The following is a 25,378-nucleotide window of genomic DNA, read 5'->3' on the forward strand; positions in this document are numbered from 1 at the left end:
GCAAAATAGGTTAAGTCTATGTATACAGTTTAAAAGCCAGAGAAGTACCATTTCCCAGAAAACTGAAGTGTAAAATATACATACATGACAGCCTGATATCAGCTACATCTACTGCATTCAAGGCTGAGTTTACATTATAACGGTATGGCAGGATTTTCTCATCAATTCCATGTCAGAAAATAATAAACTGCTACATACCTCTTTGCAGATTAATCTGCCTGCTGTCCCCTGATCTGAAGTTTACCTCTCCTCAGATGGCCGAGAAACAGCAATATGATCTTAACTACTCCGGCTAAAATCATAGAAAAACTCAGGTAGATTCTACTTCAAATTCTACCAGAGAAGGAATAACACACTCCGGTGCTATTATAAAATAACAAACTTTTGATTGAAGATATAAAAACTAAATATATCACCATAGTCCTCTCACACATCCTATCTAGTCGTTGGGTGCAAGAGAATGACTGGAGGTGACGTAGAGGGGAGGAGCTATATAGCAGCTCTGCTGGGTGAATCCTCTTGCACTTCCTGTAGGGGAGCAGTTAATATCCCACAAGTAATGATGACCCGTGGACTGATCACACTTAACAGAAGAAATATTGCATACATGCTTCTATTTAGAAATGAAATGCACCCATGCACATTTGATCTTTGACCTTTCTATTCCTTTAATGGGCTAACCTATTAATAAATAAATGCTAGTTTACTCACCGCAGGGAGTTTTCTGGCAATATGACACATTTAGTATTAGGTGTCAATGAGGTACTTGGGTTGGTATTCCTTCTTTTATGTAGTGTGACTGCAGCTAGATCTGCAAATTTGGTGTTCTCTATGGCCTGTGAAGATATATAGATGAGATACATGTCACCTGAGGCAAAATCTCTAATTTAATCAGTTCCTAGAGTGGTAACCTACATAGAAGGAAAAATAATATATAAAAAGAAAAATGCAAAAGAGGGAAGTTTGGCTGGAAATGTGCAGGGTATTAGTTGATTATAATAAAGTAAAATTAATTCAAATCAATGTAGGTTATGATTTTTAATATTTGATATATGGATAAAACGATTTTTTTACTTAACCATTTGTTTACCTTGTGAAGGACAACACACAAGAAGAAATACATTCTAAATATATGTGTAAATAATATTTAATAACTAGGATTAGTGATAAAATACTATATAAACCTGCTCCAAGTAGTGTGTAACTGCCCAATTCATAAAAACAAAGTAAGTGGAATGAGAGGAGTAGGAAGGTGTTGGACCAGCCTAATCATAGAAAGGTTACAGAACTCCCAGTACCCATCAATGTCACCATAAATATCTTTATATTCATAAGTGGACCCAAAGTCAAAACAAAATGTGTGTTCTTGAACCATATAAGAGAATGGAAAGAAGTAAAGTCAGCATAAGAGTTAAGAGTGAGTGAAAACAACCACTGCCATCAAATAAGAGAATCTACAGGGAACACTTCTATAAGGTTCAGTATAAGCATTTTCTAAAAATGGAAACAGAGAACGGTAATGCGTGTGTGTTGTAAATTTTATGGCAACAGAGCTAAAATAAGTCTAAAAGCTAAGGAATAAAAATATGTTCCAGTAGATGCACATGCAGAGAAAAGCAACTAAACCCTAAAATAGGACAAAAGTGAGTGAATGAAAATCTTAAACAGCAAAAAAACTATTTAGGTTGGAGAACAATATATTCAGGATACATGCCATTCAATAATTGGTTAATCTATAAACCTCAAGCAGAAAATCTGTGAAGAGAAAAATCTAATGGTCCAGAAATTCCAGTCCAGTATGGCCATTTGTTTCTCATGATTTTGAGAACGGGCAGGGGGACATATACATGAAAAACAAAGACCATCTTGCATCCTCAAATGCTGAGGATTGAATGATCTAATCTTATCTTCCATCTGGAACCTATAAGGTTGATAATGGAATTTCTCTGAAAATTGGCTGAGATTGGCCTGATGGCTGAGAAAGGCTGCATTCCAATTGTCCGTCCTGGATATAAGAATAGCTGTACTATAGGACATTGTATTTTGCCAATAAAAGAAAGGTGTCTTCAAAGATGATGGAGTCATTTCATGACAATACAAAAGAAAACTAAGGGTCCTAGAATGATAGGGCAATGATGACCTGGCTTAGATCACAAATTTGAAACAGTTTGTGGTTTTTGTACAACCAAACATGAAACTAATAGTACAAAGAGGATGGACTAACCGCATAGGGCATATAAAAGGCATTGAAATTCTGAAATTAAACTATCCAATTAAATAATATATTGCATTATTATTTAATTACATTCTCTGTGGTTTAAGATTTTATTTCAGAATTTCCATTTTTAATTTTTGATTGGAAACTTACGGCCAGATTACGAGTTTTTGTCGGTAAGGCTTGCGGGGCTAACAAGCCTTTTTTTCCCACCGCTCCCTTAAGACAACGCTGGTATTACAGGTTTTTTTTAAACCTGGCGTTAGCCGCAAAAAGGTGAGCGTAGAGCAGAATTTAGCCCCACATCTCACCTCAATACCAGCGTTGCTTAAGTCAGCGGTGAGCTGGCTACACGTGCTCATGCACGATTTCCCCATAGGAAACAATGGGGCTGAGCTGGCTGAAAAAAAACCTAACACCTGCAAAAAAGCAGCGTTCAGCTCCTAACGCAGCCCCATTGATTCCTATGGGGAAATGAATTTTATGTCTGCACCTAACACCCTAACATGAACCCAGAGTCTAAACACCCCTAATATTACACTTATTAACCCCTAATCTGCCTCCCCGCTATTGCTGACACCTACATTATATTATTAACCCCTAATCTGCCGCTCCGGACACCGCCACCACCTACATTATACTTATTAACCCCTAATCTACTGCCCCCAACATCGACGCCACCTTCATTATAGTTATTAACCCCTAATCTGCCCCCCCAACGTCGCCGCAACTATATTAAATTTATTAACCCCTAATCTTCCGACCCCAACGTCGCCGCTACTATATTAAATGTATTAACCCCTAAACCTAAGTCTAACCCTAAGTCTAACCCCCATAACTTAAATATAATTTAAATTAAACGAAATAAATTTAACATAATTAAATAAATTAATCCTATTTAAAACTAAATACTTACCGATAAAATAAACCCTAAGCTAGCTACAATATAACTAATAGTTACATTGTAGCTATTTTAGGATTTATATTTATTTTACAGGCAACTTTGTATTTATTTTAACTAGGTACAATAGTTATTAAATAGTTATTAACTATTTAATAACTACCTAGCTAAAATAACTACAAAATTACCTGTAAAATAAACCCTAACCTAAGTTACAATTACACCTAACACTACACTATCATTAAATAAATTACCTAAACTACCTACAATTAATTAAAATTAAATTAAATAAACTAAATTACGGGAAAAAACAAACACTAAATTACAGGGAAAAAAAAGGAATTACAAGAATTTTAAACTAATTACACCTAATCTAATCCCCCTAATAAAATAAAAAAGCCCCCCAAAATAATAAAATTTCCTACCCTATACTAAATTACAAATACCCCTTAAAAGGGCCTTTTGCAAGGCATTGCCCCAAAGTAATCAGCTCTTTCACCTGTAAAAAAAATACAATACCCCCCAACATTAAAACCCACACACCCAACCCTACTCTAAAACTTACCCAATCCCCCCTTAAAAAAAAACTAACACTACCCCCCTGAAGATCTCCCTACCTTGAGCTGTCTTCACCCAGCCGGGCACAAGTGGACCTCCAGAGGGGCAGAAGTCTTCATCCGATCCGGGCAGAAGAGGACCTCCAAGCGGCAGAAGTCTTCATCCAAGCGGCATCTTCTATCTTCATCCATCCGGAGCGGAGCGGGTCCATCTTCAATCCAGCCGATGCGGAGCCATCCTCTTCAAACAACGTCCTAACACTGAATCAAGGTTCCTTTAAATGACGTCATCCAAGATGGCGTCCATTGAATTCCGATTGGCTGATAGGATTCTATCAGCCAATCGGAAATTAAGGTAGGAAAAATCCTATTGGCTGATTGGATCAGCCAATAGGATTGAGCTCACATTCAATTGGCTGATTGGAACAGCCAATAGAATGCAAGCTCAATCCTATTGGCTGATCCAATCAGCCAATAGGATTGAACTTCAATCCTATTGGCTGATTGGATCAGCCAATAGGATTTTTCCAACCTTAATTCCGATTGGCTGATAGAATCCTAACAGCCAATCGGAATTCAAGGGACGCCATCTTGGATGACGTCATTTAAAGGAACCTTCATTCAGTGTTAGGACGTCGTTTGAAGAGGATGGCTCCGCGTCGGCTAGATTGAAGATGGACCCGCTCCGCTCCGGATGGATGAAGATAGTAGATGCCGCTTGGATGAAGACTTCTGCCCGGATCGGATGAAGACTTCTGCCCCTCTGGAGGTTCACTTGTGCCCGGCTGGGTGAAGATGGCTCAAGGTAGGGAGATCTTCAGGGGGGTAGTGTTAGGGTTGTGTGTGTGGGTGGTGGGTTTTAATGTTGGGAGGGTATTGTATTTTTTTACAGGTGAAAGAGCTGATTACTTTGGGGCAATGCCCCGCAAAAACAGAATTTATGCTTACCTGATAAATTACTTTCTCCAACGGTGTGTCCGGCCCACAGCGTCATCCTTACTTGTGGGATATTCTCTTCCCCAACAGGAAATGGCAAAGAGTCCCAGCAAAGCTGGCCATATAGTCCCTCCTAGGCTCCGCCCACCCCAGTCATTCGACCGACGGACAGGAGGAAATATATATAGGAGAAACCATATGGTACTGTGGTGACTGTAGTTAGAGAAAATAATTCATCAGACCTGATTAAAAAACCAGGGCGGGCCGTGGACCGGACACACCGTTGGAGAAAGTAATTTATCAGGTAAGCATAAATTCTGTTTTCTCCATCATTGGTGTGTCCGGCCCACGGCGTCATCCTTACTTGTGGGAACCAATACCAAAGCTTTAGGACACGGATGAAGGGAGGGAGCAAATCAGGTTACCTAAACGGAAGGCACCACAGCTTGCAAAACCTTTCTCCCAAAAATAGCCTCCGAAGAAGCAAAAGTATCAAATTTGTAAAATTTGGCAAAAGTGTGCAGTGAAGACCAAGTCGCTGCCTTACATATCTGGTCAACAGAAGCCTCGTTCTTGAAGGCCCATGTGGAAGCCACAGCCCTAGTGGAGTGAGCTGTGATTCTTTCAGGAGGCTGCCGTCCGGCAGTCTCATAAGCCAATCGGATAATGCTTTTAAGCCAAAAGGAAAGAGAGGTAGAAGTCGCTTTTTGACCTCTCCTTTTACCAGAATAAACAACAAACAAGGAAGATGTTTGTCTGAAATCTTTAGTAGCCTCTAAATAGAACTTTAGAGCACGGACAACGTCCAAATTGTGTAACAAACGTTCCTTCTTTGAAACTGGATTCGGACACAAAGAAGGTACAACTATCTCCTGGTTAATATATTTGTTAGAAACAACTTTAGGAAGAAAACCAGGCTTAGTACGCAAAACCACCTTATCTGCATGGAACACCAGATAGGGCGGAGAACACTGCAGAGCAGATAACTCTGAAACTCTTCTAGCAGAAGAAATTGCAACTAAAAACAAAACTTTCCAAGATAGTAACTTAATATCTATGGAATGTAAAGGTTCAAACGGAACCCCTTGAAGAACTGAAAGAACTAGATTTAGACTCCAGGGAGGAGTCAAAGGTCTGTAAACAGGCTTGATCCTAACCAGAGCCTGAACAAATGCTTGAACATCTGGCACAGCTGCCAGTCTTTTGTGTAGTAAGACAGATAAAGCAGAGATCTGTCCCTTTAGAGAACTTGCAGATAATCCTTTCTCCAAACCTTCTTGTAGAAAGGAGAGAATCTTAGGAATTTTTATCTTATTCCATGGGAATCCTTTGGATTCACACCAACAGATATATTTTTTCCATATTTTATGGTAAATTTTTCTAGTTACAGGTTTTCTGGCCTGAACCAGACTATCTATAACAGAATCTGAAAACCCACGCTTTGATAGAATCAAGCGTTCAATCTCCAAGCCGTCAGTTGGAGGGAGACCAGATTTGGATGTTCGAATGGACCCTGAACAAGAAGGTCCTGTCTCAAAGGTAGCTTCCATGGTGGAGCCGATGATATATTCACCAGGTCTGCATACCAAGTCCTGCGTGGCCACGCAGGAGCTATCAAGATCACCGAGGCCCTCTCCTGATTGATCCTGGCTACCAGCCTGGGAATGAGAGGAAACGGTGGGAATACATAAGCTAGGTTGAAGGTCCAAGGTGCTACTAGTGCATCTACTAGAGTCGCCTTGGGATCCCTGGATCTGGACCCGTAGCAAGGAACCTTGAAGTTCTGACGAGACGCCATCAGATCCATGTCTGGAATGCCCCATAATTGAGTTATTTGGGCAAAGATTTCCGGATGGAGTTCCCACTCCCCCGGATGGAATGTCTGACGACTCAGAAAATCCGCTTCCCAATTTTCCACTCCTGGGATGTGGATCGCAGACAAGTGGCAGGAGTGATCCTCCGCCCATTGAATTATTTTGGTCACTTCTTTCATCGCCAGGGAACTCCTTGTTCCCCCCTGATGATTGATATATGCAACGGTCGTCATGTTGTCTGATTGGAACCTTATGAATTTGGCCTTTGCTAGTTGAGGCCAAGCTCTGAGAGCATTGAATATCGCTCTCAGTTCCAGAATGTTTATCGGGAGAAGAGACTCTTCCCGAGACCATAGACCCTGAGCTTTCAGGGATTCCCAGACCGCGCCCCAGCCCACTAGACTGGCGTCGGTCGTGACAATGACCCACTCTGGTCTGCGGAAGCTCATTCCCTGGGACAGATGGTCCAGGGTCAGCCACCAACGGAGTGAATCTCTGGTCTTTTGATCTACTTGAATCATTGGAGACAAGTTTGTATAATCCCCATTCCACTGTTTGAGCATGCACAGTTGTAATGGTCTTAGATGAATTCGTGCAAAAGGAACTATGTCCATTGATGCAACCATCAATCCTACTACTTCCATGCACTGCGCTATGGAAGGATGAGGAACAGAATGAAGCACTTGACAAGAGCTTAGAAGTTTTGATTTTCTGACCTCTGTCAGAAAAATCCTCATTTCTAAGGAATCAATTATTGTTCCCAAGAAGGGAACTCTTGTCGACGGAGACAGAGAACTTTTTTCTTCGTTCACCTTCCATCCGTGAGATCTGAGAAAGGCTAGAACGATGTCCGTATGAGCCTTTGCTTTTGACAGGGACGACGCTTGTATTAGAATGTCGTCCAAGTAAGGTACTACTGCAATGCCCCTTGGTCTTAGAACCGCTAGAAGGGACCCTAGCACCTTTGTGAAAATCCTTGGAGCAGTGGCTAATCCGAATGGGAGGGCCACAAACTGGTAATGCTTGTCCAGAAAAGCGAACCTTAGGAACTGATGATGTTCTTTGTGGATAGGAATATGTAGGTATGCATCCTTTAGATCCACGGTAGTCATAAATTGACTTTCCTGGATGGTGGGTAGAATCGTTCGAATAGTTTCCATTTTGAACGATGGTACCCTGAGAAATTTGTTTAGGATCTTCAAATCCAAAATTGGTCTGAACGTTCCCTCTTTTTTGGGAACTACGAACAGATTGGAATAAAATCCCATTCCTTGTTCCTTTATTGGAACTGGGTGTATTACTCCCATCTTTAACAGGTCTTCTACACAATGTAAGAATGCCTGTCTCTTTATTTGGTTTGAGGATAAGTGAGACCTGTGGAACCTTCCCCTTGGGGGTAGTTCCTTGAATTCCAGGAGATAACCTTGAGAAACTATTTCTAGCGCCCAAGGATCCTGAACATCTCTTGCCCAAGCCTGAGCAAAGAGAGAGAGACTGCCCCCCACTAGATCCGGTTCCGGATCGGGGGCTACTCCTTCATGCTGTTTTGTTAGCAGTGGCAGGCTTCTTGGCCTGCTTACCCTTGTTCCAGCCTTGCATTGGTTTCCAGGCTGGTTTGGGTTGTGAGGCATTACCCTCTTGCTTAGAGGATGCAGAATTAGAGGGCGGTCCGTTTCTGCGAAAGGGACGAAAATTAGGCTTATTTTTAGCCTTAAAAGACCTATCCTGTGGAAGGGCGTGGCCCTTTCCCCCAGTGATGTCTGAAATAATCTCTTTCAATGCTGGTCCAAATAAAGTTTTACCTTTGAAAGGGATGTTAAGCAATTTTGTCTTGGATGACACATCCGCTGACCAAGACTTTAGCCAAAGCGCTCTGCGCGCCACGATAGCAAACCCTTAATTTTTCGCCGCTAATCTAGCTAATTGCAAAGCGGCATCTAAAATAAAAGAGTTAGCCAATTTAAGTGCGTGAACTCTGTCCATGACCTCCTCATATGGAGTTTCTCTACTGAGCGACTTTTCTAGTTCCTCGAACCAGAACCACGCTGCCGTAGTGACAGGAACAATGCATGAAATTGGTTGTAGAAGGTAGCCTTGCTGTATAAAAATCTTTTTAAGCAAACCTTCCAATTTTTTATCCATAGGATCTTTGAAAGCACAACTATCTTCGATAGGAATAGTAGTGTGTTTGTTTAGAGTAGAAACTGCCCCCTCGACCTTGGGGACTGTCTGCCATAAGTCCTTTCTGGGGTCGACCATAGGAAATAATTTCTTAAATATAGGGGGGGGAACGGGGGGGGCGGAGCCTGGCCGTGCAGGGAAATGGCTGCCTAAATCCTGGCTCTTAAGCCCCACATCCAAACTAAGCAAAAACAGGGATAATGGATGCCTAATATTTAACTTTAAAACAGCTTTTCTAAGTGGCTTGGAGGTGTATAGCACATAGGAGATTCTAGACCCGGAGGAGCTTCGGCATTTTTACCATCGCGGCACCCGCCGGTCCTGAACTAACAACCCCAGGTGACGATCAACTCATACCGGGAGATAAGAGACGTGCCCCGGCCCCACAAAGACTCATAAATATATAACAAGCAGACACCACCGCTTACAGACCTGGGAGATAACAACCGCGGCACTTTCTTGGCGTGAAAGTGACCGCGTTTCAGATCCGGCTAGCTGACGCTGGAGGAAAGATAAACAGGCCTCGACTACTGCACCGCGAACTTGGGTGAGACACTGAATAAGTTGTGGGGCGCACAAACAGTTTATTGCCTGGGGGGTTTGGGACCTGCCATCCTACGTTAAACATTTACTGGAGCACTGTGCTATTAATCTGAGGCCCACCAAACAAACAACACCGCCATAAACGCTGACACGCAGAAAACATCTGGTCCTCAGGGACCGCAGCGGGAAAAGGGTGTCTGGGGGCACAAACAACATAACACTGGGCATTAACACAATTTAGCAATCCCTGAAATAAAAGGGACCATAACGAACTTTGTGACCTGGATGGTGCTAAAGTACTCTCTAACTCAGTCACCTATGTACATCTGACTTAATCTATATATATCACAGTATCTGCAGCAGCCCCACGTCATACACTTCAAAGGTGTCCACAACCTTAAACACAGGACACTAGGCAGTATGTCTACTAAAAAAGGTAGCAGACCCGACAAGGGAAATAAAACCAACAGTCTAACAAGCTACTTAAAAATGGCACCTATTCCTGCTGATAAGGAAGACACTGAAACATCAAGTTCAACATCCTCAGCAACTAGTGAAAAGCTCACGACAGATCTGCTGCCACAAGAACCCCTTACAAGGGAAGACTTGAACACAATTTCATCAAAAGCAGACATTAACATAGTACTAACAGAAATGAGATCATTGTTTGGGGACTTGAAAAAAGATCTGAACAGCGTTAGCCAAAGAGTGCATACTCTCCAGACCAAACATGAGACACTGCAGAAACAGGTGGATGCAAATTCACAACATATACAGAGCCATGAAGGGGATTTACAATTCCTGTTGTCCAAGATAGAGGATCTGGACAACAGGGGAAGGCGTAACAACATGAGGATCAGAGGAGTGCCTGAATCAGTTAGCAATAATGCCATAGAAGGCTACCTCCAGGACTTATTTAGGACTATAAAAGGAACACCTAGCTCCCCAGATGTGGTTATGGAAAGAGCACACAGGGCGCTTCGCCCAAAACCTTCTCCTAAGGCGCCACCACGGGACATTATTGTCAAATTTATGAACTACAAAGACAAGGAACTGATTTCACAAAGGGCAAGGGCCTTGAGAACTGTCACCCACGCAGGTATTCCACTCCAAATCTTCTCGGACCTGAGCCAAATAACGCTCCAGAAACGGAGGGACTTAAAGTTCATCACTAGCGTCCTCCAAAGACAGGGTGTCCCATATAAATGGGGTTTCCCGGTGAGCATTATTGCCACCAGGAATGGAAAACAAGCCACATACAGAATATCTTCTGACCTACCGACCTTTTGTGAGGTCTTGAATCTGGACATTCCACCTCCAGACCTGGGACCCGCACCACATGATGAATAAAACACAGGAGAAAGTAACTATGCATATAATATGGTGTAGATTGTGTTGAAACTTTGAATGTCTGCATTTCTGGGTTAGAGTTGCTGTATATTAGAATGTATAAGGATACCTAAGGCTTAGATATAGCGGCATATACTGACTCTTTATTAGCATGTGTACAACTAATAGATCATAACACTTAGAAACAGATTATTAATATAACAATCTACATAGTAGTAAGCTACGAACTGCCCATCCCTTGCACATAGTTACGTGACCCTAACAGTCCCAAGCAAACTCACACTAGAATCAGCATAGTGAGATAGTTGTGACCCCAATCTGAATACACAGAGACAGCCCTCTGCTTGGATCTGTAACATTATAGAATTATAAAAAACGAACATTTAGCCAATATGGTAGATAGATGTAACAAGAATTCTAGAGGGAAAGTATTGTATATTGTTTAATCTCATTCCTTGGAACCTATACCTCAAAGACTTAAGAAATGTTGGGACTTATATCTACTTTTAAATAAGAGTTAATGTTGATGTTGAGACATAAAGTTATTATTGTTTGTATACCATTATATTACTATATTATGTTGTACCTTAATTCAATCTTGTATGTATATGTTTATGGGACTAAAATAGAATAGCAATCCTAAATTATCTATCTGAGCCCAGATGAAACTGGGCATCTATGACCCTAATTATCTTACACTTTTTCTTTTTCCACTAAGTAGTTTGGATGTGGGGATACTGACCCCACTTTCTGTTACCTGACACTTTACTTTACCCTTAACTGACTTGTCAGGTAAATTTACCCGCTCTAGGGTATTTCTAGCCTTATTTCTCCCTTTACTTATTACACACCGGAGGATACACAATTTCCTGATCCAGACTACTGATAAGTGCTCCACAAGGCGCAACTAATTTTATTATAGATCTCAGGTCCTTGTACTCCTCTTAATCTAAACTTCTCCACTCTTTCTTTCTTTCTTTTTTAAATTCCCCCCCCTTTTTCCATTTTTTTTTTTTTTTTTTTTTTTTTTTTTTTCCCCTTCTCCCTCATCCCAACTCATCCTTCCTAACTCTTCCCTCTATCATGCCTCCCCACGTGACACATAACCTGTCAATTCTGACGCTTAACACAAAAGGACTGAACATTCCAGAAAAAAGATCACACCTAATGAAAGATGCTCAAAGACTGAAATGTGACATACTATTTTTGCAGGAAACCCACTTTAAGCGAAATAGAGAGCCGAGATGGCATTGCCCTAAATTTCCCACCACCTTTTTTGCCTCAGGGAACCAGAAAAAGAATGGAGTAGGGATAATGATTAAACACACTTCCCCATGGGTTACTATCCATGTGGAGAAAGATCCAGAGGGCAGATTTTTGATTCTCATAGGCAAGTTACACAACAGAACAGTAACCTTGGTCAATGTATACTCACCAAATCTTCATCAAAACAAATTTCTGAAGACCCTTACCAATAAAATTTTAGAGATAAGTAAAGGAGCTCTAATTATAGCAGGAGACCTCAATATACCACTAGACCCCCAATTAGACACATCAAGGTCTACTATCTCTGTCACCAAGAGAGTGATCAGACAGTGCAATAATCGGTTAGAGGGGTTAGCGGTACATGATGTGTGGCGAGTTTTACATCCCATGAAACAAGACTTCACCTTTTTTTCACACCCCCATAACCTCTTTACAAGAATAGATTACATACTTACAGACCAAAACACGCTGGCCCTAGTGACTGATGCACAGATACTCCCAATGACATGGTCTGACCACGCACCGGTAATATGCAAATTAAATTGGCCCACGATACCCACACAGCCATACATATGGAGATTTGATGATTTTATGCTCAGTAACCAGGTTCTTAAAACACATATAGATAACATACTGAAAGAGTACTTCCAACACAACTTGACACCAGATCTGCAAACTAGCACTATCTGGGAAGCGCATAAATGCGTTCTTAGAGGCGAACTCATGAAACAAAAATCCCAACTGGCTAAACAAGCCAGAATAAAATATAGCCTCCTTCTGTCTAAAATACAAGATCTGGAAAAACACCATAAAAAATCCCCAGCTAATAGCTTTCTTAAAACAGAACTTTTTCAAGCTAGAGAAGAATTGCAAAACTTACACTCCATAGAACACCAAAAGGCTGCTTTAAAGCTTCAACAGAGGTTCTATGAATACGGGGATAAACCCGGAAAACTTTTGGCAAGAGCGTTAAAAAGAGGGCAGCTAAAAGCACACGTACACACCATACTAGACAGAAAAGGGAAACCATGCACAAACAGTCCTGCAATAGCAGAGGTCCTAAAAACCTATTACAACCAATTATATAATATTCAAAATAAGGGAGAATCCCAGGGGGGTGGGAACAATAAAACCAATTCATTAGAAATAGACACTTATCTTAACTCGGTCAAGTTACCCTCCCTCACAAATGAAGAAGCAGGAGACCTAGAAGCACCTATTACCACTGAAGAAGTGGCCAGAACCATAGATGACTTACCATCAGGCAAGAGCCCGGGCCCCGATGGGTTTAGTGCCAAGTACTATAAACTGTATAAACACATCCTTGTTCCACAACTGACAACTCTGTTCAATGAGATAGGATCGACACAAGAATTCCCACCAACCATGTTATTAGCCCACATCACCACAATCCCAAAACCAGGGAAACCAGCAAACCGTCCTGAGAACTTTAGACCTATCTCGCTGCTAAATGTGGACTTAAAAATATTTGCCAAAGTCCTGTCCAACAGGTTGAACAGATTCCTACCAAAACTGGTATCACCGGATCAAGTCGGTTTTGTCCCGGGCCGTGAGGCTAGGGACAATACCATAAAAGCCTGCCTCCTAGTGAATTATGCCCAAAACAAAAATATCCCATCAATTTTGGTGTCAACCGACGCCGAGAAGGCCTTCGACAGGGTGAGTTGGCCTTTCATTAAGGCCACCCTGTCGAAGATGAATTTCGGACCCCATTTCATGAGCAAAGTTCTATCACTATACACTGTGCCCACGGCACAAATTAAGGTAAATAATATTCTATCTGAATCCTTCCATATCAACAACGGCACCCGACAGGGATGCCCGTTGTCTCCTCTACTTTTTGCCTTAACAATTGAGGTATTGGCGCAGAAAATTAGGGAAAATCAGAAAATATCAGGGATAAAGATAGGTCAAAAGGACCATGTACTATCGTTATATGCAGACGATGTTTTACTATCATTGTCTAACCCAGTTGTGTCCCTTCCAGAAGCCCTACGGGAATTTGAGGAATACGGTAAAGTGTCCAACTTCCAGCTAAACCAAAACAAATCAGAAATCTTAAACATAAATTTAACACAGAACGATTTGCGCCAACTTACAGACACATGCCCATTAAGGTTACAAACCAGAACACTTAAATATCTGGGAATCAATATTACAGCATCTCCAGAATCTCTATTCGAGGCCAATTACACTCACCTACTACACTCAATCACTTGCGACTTATCCTCTTGGAAAAGCAAAAAAATTTCTTGGTTAGGCCGTATTGGCGTAATCAAAATGAACGTGCTCCCGCGAATCCTGTATTATCTGCAGACGCTCCCAATCCCTCTTCAAAAGAATTACTTACAGAAGTTGCAGAACACTCTAGAGGTCTATATATGGGGGGGAGGCAGACCAAGGGTAGCAAGAAACACACTATATCAAGCAAAAGAAAGGGGTGGGTTGGGAATTCCCAATTTACTACAATATAGAAGAGCAATAGCCCTACAACACCAAATAGAATGGAGCATTAATCAAGAGCAGAAAACATGGGTACAGATTGGAAGGGTGATACTGGGTGTCGATAACGTGGGCTCCTTGGGGTGGATTTCTCCCAAAGCTAGACCTGAGGCGATTCTATCCTACACTATCACAAAAGAGTTCTTTACACAATGGGATAAGACCCTGCTGGAATTCCCCCACGTTTCCACGAATCCCTCACCACTGACCACATACACACAAAACCCAGACTTTCCCTTCACGATCACACAGAGACCCCAACTGAATGGGACGCGACTGGACATGACAATGTTTCACAGACTTCTCACAAACCACAAACTTAAGAGTTGGGAGGAACTAAATGACTCGGGCCTAGATATATCCTGGTATTTTTATATGCAACTCCGCCATTTCCTGGGGACATACAAACAGGCAAAACTCTTAACTAGGCAATTAACGATGCTAGAAAAACTTAGCTTACTCCCTGATAACCCGGGACACTTGATCACCATAATGTACCGAACATTAATGTCACCTGAAAGGTCCCCCCTACCAACTTTTGCAGGTCATTGGGGCAAAGAGCTGTGCTCGTGCCCCACGGACAATGAATGGAAAAAAATCTTTATCACTCACACAAAGGCCTCAGTGTCTGCTAAAACAATCGAGTCCAACTACAAGTACCTGTCGCGGTGGTACCTCACCCCCGCTAGGCTACAAAAGATCTACAGACAAACTGATGGGAAGTGCTGGAGAGGTTGTGGGGAACAGGGGACTCTTTCGCACATATGGTGGAGCTGCCCATTAGTAGAGGCTTTTTGGAGGAATATTCTAGATATGATAGATAATACTTTACAGATCAAACTAAACAGGAGCCCCAACACTTTATTATTCCATAACCTTCCCAAAATTGCTGAAAAACCCAAGAGGCAACTCTTATATATACTGCTCAATAGCGCCAAGGCCCTAATTCCAAAAAATTGGAAAACCACAAACGTCCCCTCTATTTCAGATTGGTCGACTTGGGTTAGCAGGAATCTACAGCTGGAACGTTACAGGTACTGGAGAGAGGATAGAATAGAAATACATGAATACATGCTGGAACTTTGGAAGTCCATGAACACCTAAACATACAGGCATAGAATATGTGGTCTATTAGTGAAATCTACCACTTACCACCTACCCTCCTACTGCTCCCCTTCCTTCCCCTACTATCCCCCCCTTTTTTTTTTTTTTTTTTTTTTTTTTCTCTCTTTTCTCTTTCTCTCTCTTCTTCTTCCAATTCCCCTTCCCTCCATCTCTCTTTTAAACTGACTTATACATCTATTTTTTCACATCTTTAGGTGTGCACTATTACACCAACAACTTGAAGAAAACTAATTTTTGTTCTTACTGACACTGTTTTGTAATAGACTTGGAATTTATCTTGGCAAACATACAATAATATGTTAATTTTTGCTGCTGTACGAACAGTAGCGGGCTCACATTGTAACCAGAGCCAAGTCTGTCATATTCATATTTTTTGTGTTAATAAAGATTTATAAAACTAAAAAAAAAAAAAAAAAAAAAAAAAAAAAAAAAAAAAAAAATATAGGGGGGGGGAACAAAAGGTATGCCAGGCTTTTCCCACTCCTTATTTACTATGTCCGCCACCCGCTTGGGTATAGGAAAAGCGTCGGGGGGCACCAGAACCTCTAGGAACTTGTCCATCTTGCATAATTTCTCTGGAATGACCAAGTTGTCACAATCATCCAGAGTAGATAACACCTCCTTAAGCAGTGCGCGGAGATGTTCTAATTTAAATTTAAATGTCACAACATCAGGTTCAGCTTGATGAGAAATTTTTCCTGAATCTGAGATTTCTCCATCAGACAAAACCTCCCTCATGGCCCCTTCAGATTGGTGTGAGGGTATGACAGAACAATTATCATCAGCGCCCTCTTGCTCTTCAGTGTTTAAAACAGAGCAATCGCGCTTTCTCTGATAAGTAGGCATTTTGGATAAAAGATTTGCTATGGAGTTATCCATTACAGCCGTTAATTGTTGCATGGTAATAAGTATTGGCGCACTAGATGTACCAGGGGCCTCCTGCATGGGCAAAACTGGTGTAGACACAGTAGGAGATGATGTAGTATCATGTTTACTCCCCTCATTTGAGGAATCATCTTGGGCAATATCATTATCTGTGGCAGTACTGTCCTTACTTTGTTTGGACGCTATGGCACAATTATCACATAAATTTAAATGGGTAGACACATTGGCTTTCATACATATAGAACATAGCTTATCTGAAGGTACAGACATGTTAAACAGGCTTAAACTTGTCAACAAAGCACAAAAAACGTTTTAAAATAAAACCGTTACTGTCTCTTTAAATTTCAAACAGAAAACACTTTATTACTGAATATGTGAAAAAGTATGAAGGAATCGTTCAAAAATTACCAACATTTCACCACAGTGTCTTAAAGCATTAAAAGTATTGCACACCAAATTTCAGAGCTTTAACCCTTAAAATAACGGAACCGGAGCCATTTTTAAATTTAACCCCTATGCAGTCCCAGCTATAGTCTTTGCTGAGACCCAACCAAGCCCAGAGGGGAATACGATACCAAATGACGCCTTCTAGAAGCTTTTTCAGTGATTTTTAGATCCTCACACATGCATCTGCATGCCCTGCTCTCAAAAAACAACTGCGCAGTAATGGCGCGAAAATGAGGCTCAGTCTATAACTAGAAGGCCCCCTGACTGAAAAAGGTGTCTAACACAGTGCCTGCTGTTTTATAAATGTTCCCCAAGATTATAAATGCCAATTGTTAGCCTAAATCTGAATAATATGCCCAAATAAAGCAATCGATTTAGCCCATAAAAATGTCTACCAGTTTTTTAGCCCATATTAAGCCCTTTATTCTGTTTGTTTGACTAAGAAAATGGCTTACCGGTCCCCATGAGGGGAAATGACAGCCTTCCAGCATTACACAGTCTTGTTAGAAATATGGCTAGTCATACCTTAAGCAGAAAAGTCTGCTAACTGTTTCCCCCAACTGAAGTTACTTCATCTCAACAGTCCTATGTGGAAACAGCAATCGATTTTAGTTACTGTCTGCTAAAATCATCTTCCTCTCACAAACAGAAATCTTCATCCTTTTCTGTTTCAGAGTAAATAGTACATACCAGCACTATTTTAAAATAACAAACACTTGATAGAAGAATAAAAACTACATTTAAACACCAAAAAACTCTTAACCATCTCCGTGGAGATGTTGCCTGTGCAACGGCAAAGAGAATGACTGGGGTGGGCGGAGCCTAGGAGGGACTATATGGCCAACTTTGCTGGGACTCTTTGCCATTTCCTGTTGGGGAAGAGAATATCCCACAAGTAAGGATGACGCCGTGGACCGGACACACCAATGTTGGAGAAAGGCCCTTTTAAGGGCTATTTGTAATTTAGTATAGGGTAGGGAATTTTATTATTTTGGGGGGATTTCTTATTTTATTAGGGGGATTAGATTAGGAGTAATTAGTTTAAAATTCTTGTAATTATTTTTTTTTCTTTCTGTAATTTAGTGTTTTTTTCCCCGTAATTTATTTAATTTAATTTAATTTTAATTAATAGTAGGTAGTTTAGGTAATTTATTTAATGATAGTGTAGTGTTAGGTGTAATTGTAACTTAGGTTAGGATTTATTTTACAGGTAATTTTGTACTTATTTTAGCTAGGTGGTTATTAAATAGTTAATAACTATTTAATAACTATTGTACCTAGTTAAAATAAATACAAAGTTGCCTGTAAAATAAATATAAATCCTAAGCTAGCTACAATGTAACTATTAGTTATATTGTAGCTATCTTAGGGTTTATATTATAGGTATTTAGTTTTAAATAGGATTAATTTATTTAATTATGTTAAATTTATTTAGTTTAATTAAAGTTATATTTAAGTTAGGGGGGGTTAGGGTTAGACTTAGGTTTAGGGGTTAATACCTTTAATATAGTAGCGGTGACGTTGGGGGTGGCAGATTAGGGGTTAATAAATGTAGGTAGGTGTCGGCGATGTTAGGGACGGCAGATTAGGGGTTAATAAAATTTAACTAGTGTTTGCGAGGCGGGAGTGTGGCGGTTTAGGGGTTAATATATTTATTAAAGTGGCGGCGATGTCCGGTCGGCAGATTAAGGATTAATATATTTATTAAAGTGTTTCCGATGTGGGGGGGGGGGCTCAGTTTAGGGGTTAATAGGTATTTTATGGGTTTTAGTGTACTTTGTAGCACTTTAGTTAAGAGTTTTACGTTCCGCCGTTAGCCCATAAAACTCTTAACTACTGACTTTTAAATGAGGTAGGAGTCTTGACAGGAGAGGGTCTCGTAATACCAGCATTAGGCAAATCCCATTAAAAAGATAGGATACGCAATTGACGTAAGGGTATTTGTGGTAGCCTCGAGTCGCGGAAGAAAAGTGAGCGGTACACCTGTACCTGTCAGACTCGTAATACCAGCGGGCGTTAAAAAGCAGCATTGGGACCTCTCAACGCTGCTTTTTAAGGCTAACGCCAAACTCGTAACCTAGGCGTTAGTCATTAATGTTTGTTTCTTGCCATTATATTCCTATTTGTTGTTATTGTAAAAAAATGCACACATGTTGTATGTGTAGTGTGAGCACGCACAGTTTTGTGTGTACTGTAAGTGTGTAATGTGTGAGTGCAGTATGTAGCCTGTCTTTCAGGCTACAGCACCATACAAGCAAAAATTTGTGACCACATTTCCCATAATCATCCGCTCAAATACAGCTAATGAGCATATATTAATTTATCTTTAAACATTATATTTCAGCAACCCCTACTCATTTTTTTTCACATCCCACATTTAAAGATTTGTGCAGATATCTTTACAGTAGGTTGGCCAATCTTTTTCATTGTTAAGAGATTGTAAGAAAAATCTTTAATCATTATGCTGAATTCTGTAACTAGCTTTTCATGTTATGCTTTTATTCTAGATGTGTGCATCAAAGCGAGTGCTGGCAGTTCTGTGTATATGTTGTGATTACTTCATGTATAAGGTTGCTACAAACAGAGCCAGATTACAAGTGGCGCTAAAATATTTCTTTGCTTGCATGTTAACTGTGCTCAAAGTAAAAATTTATTGCGGCCTCATTAGCTCGCATATTACAAGTTGAAAGTAAAAGGTTAGCATGCAAGTGAAAGACAGATGCACGCTAACTTTAGGACTTTGGATAACCGTGCTAACTTTTTCTTCCCACAGACTTCTATGGGACGCACTGAACAGTAATCGCTGGCACGCTAACCTGACACCGCGCTAGAAAAACGACTAAAGCTTAATTTGTTAGGAATACTTTACATTCCTATTTTCTTCACATAGAACATTTTATTTTAAAGAATATATTTCTCTCTCTCTCTCTCTATATATATATATATATGATTGTTTTTTGTTAAAACATAATTTATTCTTACCTGATAAATTAATTTATTTCTCGGTAGTGAGAGTTCACGTTCTTTACTGTTAGGAATTATATCATCTGGCAACCAGAAGGAGGCAAAGACATCGTATACCAGAGTTTCATAATCCCTCCTACTTCCTCTTCCCTCACAGTATTGCATAGCCGAGGATATAAAGAAGCAAGACCATAGGGCATAGATTGCCAACCAGGACTGCTGTCACCAAAAAAGAAATCAAAATAATGTTCGGCGGGCTTGTGGACTCCCAAGAAAGAAATTAATTTATCAGGTAAGAATTTAATTACGTTTTCTTTCTAATGGTAATGAGAGTCCACAATCTTTACTGTTGAGAACCAATACCCAAGCTGTGGAGTCCACGAAAAAAAAAGGGGGTCAGAACAACACAAAGAAAACGGCAGGTCCTCAATTATTAGGAACCACTGCCTGCAGAACCTTTCTGACAAAAACATAATTTATGCTTACCTGATAAATTTATTTCTCTTGTAGTGTATCCAGTCCACGGATCATCCATTACTTATGGGATATTCTCCTTCCCAACAGGAAGTTGCAAGAGTTCACCCACAGCAGAGCTGCTATATAGCTCCTCCCCTAACTGCCATATCCAGTCATTCGACAGAAAACATGCAGAGAAAGGAAAAAACCATAGGGTGCAGTGGTGACTGTAGTTTAAATGAAAAAATTACCTGCCTTAAAATGACAGGGCGGCCGTGGACTGGATACACTACAAGAGAAATAAATTTATCAGGTAAGCATAAATTATGTTTTCTCTTGTTAAGTGTATCCAGTCCACGGATCATCCATGCTAAAGTACACGGATGAAGGGAGGGACAAGGCAGGTACTTAAACGGAAGGTACCACTGCCTGAAAAAAATCCTTTCTCCCAAAAATAGCCTCCGAAGAAGCAAAGTATGAAGCGCAGACCAAGACGCCGTCTTGTAAATCTGTTCAACAGAAGCCTCATTTTAAAAAAGGCCCAAGTGAAAGCCACAGCTCTAGTAGAATGAGCTGTAATCCCTTCAGGAGGCTGCTGTCCAGCAGTCTCATAAGCTAAACGAATTATGCTTTTAACCAAAAACAAAGAGAGGTTGCTGAAGTCTTTTGACCTCTCCTCTGTCCAGAGTAGACAACAAACAAAGTAAATGTTTGATGAAAATCTGAAGTAGCTTGTAAGTAAAACTTTAAAGCACGAACCACGTCCAAATTGTGTAATAGACGTTCCATCTTTGAAGAAGGATTAGAATACAAGAATGGAACAAGACTCTCTTGAGTGATATTCTTGTTGGATACCACCTTAGGTAAAAAACTCAGTTTTGATACACAGGACTACCTTATCCGTACGGAGGACCAGATAAGGAGAATCACATTGTAAAGCAGATAACTCAGAGACTCTACAAGCCGAGGAAATATCTACCAAAAAGGAACTTTCCAAGATAAAAAGTTTGATATCTATAGAATGAAAAGGTTTAAACGGAACTCCTTGAAGAACCTTAATAATCAGGTTTAAGCTCCATGGCGGAGCAATAAGTTTAGACACAGGCTTGGTTCTAACCAAAGCCTGACAAAATGCCTGAACGTCTGGAGTATCTGCCAGACGCTTGTGCAAAAGAATAGACAGAGTAGGAATCTGTCCTTTTAAGGAACTAGCTGACAACCCTTTTCTCAAAATCATCTTGGAGAAAAGATAGTATCCTGGGAATCCTGACTTTACTCCATGAGTAACCCTTGGATTCATATCAATAATATATTTATGCTATATCTATGTTAAATTTTGCTAGTGACAGGCTTTCATGCCTGTATTAAGGTATCAATGACTGACTCGGAGAAGCCATGCTTTGATAACATCAAGCGTTCAGTTTCCAGGCAGTCCATCTCAGAAAAGTTTAATTTATATAGTTGAAAGGAAACTGAGGTAGAGGGTCCTGTCTCAGAAGCAGAGACCATGATGGAAAGAATGACATGTCCACCAGATCTGCATACCAGGTCCTGCGTGGCCACGCAGGCGCTGTTAAAAACACCAAAGCACTCTCCTGCTTGATCTTGTGCAAAGACCTCCGGAGGGAATTCCCACTTCCCCGGGAGAAAAGTCTGACGACTTAGAAAATCCACCTCCCAGTTCTCAACACCTGGGATATGGAGAGTTGATAGACAAGAGAGAGTCTCTGTCCAGTGAATTATTTAAAGACTTCTAACATCGCTAGGGAACTTCTGTTCCCCCTTGATGGTTGATGTAAGCCACAGTCGTGATGTACCTCAGAGTTGCTAACTGAGGCCAAGCCTGAAGAGCATGGAATATCGCTCCCAGTTCCAGAATATTTATTAGAAGGAAGGTCTACTCCTGAGTCCACTATCCCTGAGACTTCAGGGAGTCCCAGACTGTATCCCAACCTAAAAGGTTGGCATCTGTTGTAACAACTGTCCCATCTGACCTGCGGAAGGTCATACCCTTGGACAGATGGACCCGAGATAGCCACCAGAGAAGAGAATCTCTGGCCTCTTGGTCCAGATTTAAGAAGGGGACAAATCTGTGTAATCCCTGTTCCATTGACTGAGCATGCATAGTTGCAGCGGTCTGAAATGTAGGCGTGCAAACGGTACTATGTCCCTTGCCGCTACCATTAGGCCGATTACATTCATGTACCGAGCCACCGAAGGGCGCGGATGGAATGAAGAACACGGCAGTAATTTAGAAACTTTGACAACCTGGACTCCGTCAGGTAAATTTTCATTTCTGCAGAATCTATCAGAGTCCCTAGGAAGGAAACCCTTGAGATTGGGGATAGAGAACTCTTTCCTTGTTCACTTTCCACCCCTGCGATCTCAGAAATGCCAGTACTACATCCGTGGCAATTTGGATGTTCGACACCTAAATAAGGGGCCACTTCTATGCCCCGCAGCCTAAGGACCGCCAAAGCGACCCCAGAACCTCCATAAAGATTCTTGGGGCTGTAGTTAACCCAAAGGAAAGAGCAACAAACTGGTAATGCCTGTCTAGAAAGGCAAACCTGAAAAACGATGGTGATCCTTATGCATCGTTATGTGAGGATAAGTATCCTTCAAATCCATTGTAGTCCTCTATTGACTCTCCTGGATCATAGTTAAGATGGTATGAATAGTTTCCATCTTAAATGATGGAATTCTAAGGAATTTGTTTAAGATCTTTAAATCCAAAATAGGTCTGAGGGTTCCCTCTCCTTGGGAACCACAAACAGATTTGAGAAAAACTCTGTCCCTGTTCCTGTCTTGGAACTGGATGGGTCTCGTACACAATGTAAGAATGCCTCTTTCTTTATCTGGCGTGCAGATAATTGTGAAAGGTAAAATCTCCCCTTTTTCGGAGGGGAAGCTTTGAAATCCAGAAGATATCTCTGGTATATAATTTCCAATGCCCAGGGATCCTGGGCATCTCTTGCCCACGCCTGGGCGAAAAAAGAAAGTCTGCCCCCTACAGGATCCGTTACCGGATAGGGGACCTTTCCTTCATGCTGTCTAAGAGGCAGCAGCAGGCTCCTTGGCCTGCTTATCTTTGTTCCAGGTCCGGTTGTCTCCAGACCGTCATGGACTGAGCAAAAGTACCCTCTTGATTTGCCTTAGAGGAAGTTGATGCCACACCTGCCTTGAAGTTTCGAAAGGCACGAAAATTAGACTTTTTTGGCCCTTGATTTGGACCTGTCCTGAGGAAGGGCATGACCTTTTCCTCCAGTGATATTAGCAATGATCTCCTTCAAACCAGGCCCTAATAGGGTCTGCCCCTTGAAGGGAAGTTAAGTAGCTTATTTATTAAAGTCACGACAGCTGACCATGATATAAGCCATAGCGCTCTGCGCGCCAGTATAGTAAAAACAGAATTCTTAGCCGTTAGTTTAGTCAAATGAACAAAGGCATCAGAAACAAAGGAATTGGCTAGCTTAAGTGCTCTAAGCTTGACAAGTATATTCATCCAGTGGAGTCGCTACCTGTAAAGCCTCATCCAGAGACTCCAACCAGAACGCCGCAGCAGCATTGACAGGAGCAATGCATGCAAGGGCTGCAGGATAAAACCTTGTTGAATAAACATTTTCCTAAGGTAACCCTCTAATTTTTATCCATTGGATCTAAAAAAGCACAACTGTCCTCGACAAGGATAGTGGTACGCTTAGCTAGAGTAGAAACTCTTCTCTCCACCTTAGGGACTGTCTGCCATAAGTCCCGTGTGGTGGCATCTGTTAGAAACATTTTTCTAAAAATAGGAGGGGAAGAGAACGGCACACCTGGTCTATCCCATTCCTTTTTAATAATTTCTGTAAACCTCTTTAGGTATTGGAAAAACATCAGTACACACCGGCACTGCATAGTATTTATTCAGTCTACACAATTTCTCTGGCACTGTGATTGTAACACAGTCATTCAGAGCTGCTAAAACCTCCCTGAGCAACAAGTGGAGGATCTCAAGCATAAATTTTAAATGTAGAAATATCGGAATCAGGTTAAATCATCTTCCCTGAGTCAAAAATATCACCCACAGACTGAAGCTCCCCTCAGCTTCTGCATATTGTGAGGCAGTATCAGACATGGTTCTTGACGCATCTGTATGCTCTGTATCTACCCCCAGAGCTATCTTGCTTTCCTTTAATTTCAGGTAGTCTGACTAATACCGCTGCCAGAGTATTATTCATAATTTTCGCCATGTCTTGTAAAATAAACGCTATGAGCGCCCTTGATGTACTTGGCGCCATTTGAGCGTGAGTCCCTGAAGCGGGAGTCGAAGAGTCTGACACGTGGGGAGAGTTAGTCGGCATAACTTCCCCCTTGACAGAATCCTCTGGTAAAATAAACGCTATGGGCGCCCTTGATGTACTTGGCGCCATTTGAGCATGAGTCCCTGAAGCGGGAGTCAAAGGGTCTGACACGTGGGGAGAGTTAGTCGGCATAACTTCCCCCTCGACAGAATCCTCTGGTGATAATGTTTTTAAAGACAAAAAATGATCTTTATTGCTTAACATGAAATCAGTACATCTGGTACACATTCTAAGATGGGGTTCCACCATGGCTTTTAAACATAATGAACAAGGAGCTTCCTCTATGTCAGACATGTTAGTACAGACTAGTAATGAGACTAGTAAGCTTGGAAAACACTTTAAATCAAGTTAACAAGCAAATATAAAAAACGTTACTGTGCCTTTAAGAGAAACAAATTTTGTCAAAATTTGAAAAACAGTGAAAAAAGGAAGTAAATCAAACGAAATTTTTACAGTATATGTAATAAGATAACAGAGCATTGCACCCACTTGCAAATGGATGATTAACCCCTTAATGCAAAAAACAGATAAAAAAAACGACATAGACGTTTTTTAACGGTGCTCTGACAAAATGCAGAAGGACATTTGGCAGAAGGACATTTGGCAGACGGACATTTGGCCGACGGACATTTGGCTGACAGACAGAAAGCTAAAGAATGTTCCGATTTCAGCCGAGGGCAGATACGTTCCAGAGTGCTTTGTTCTAATCAGAGCCTCGGGCGCCGCAACTGCCTCTGGGAACCTTACCATGGGTCCCAGGCCGCACGTTTTGTAATTCTCTGTCTGGGAAATTATCTATCCATCAAATCTATCTATTTATCTATCAAATCTATCTATCTATCGTATCTATCAAATGCATCTATTGATCTATC

The sequence above is a fragment of the Bombina bombina genome, chromosome 6 (assembly GCF_027579735.1).
Source record: "Bombina bombina isolate aBomBom1 chromosome 6, aBomBom1.pri, whole genome shotgun sequence".
Taxonomy (NCBI): domain Eukaryota; kingdom Metazoa; phylum Chordata; class Amphibia; order Anura; family Bombinatoridae; genus Bombina; species Bombina bombina.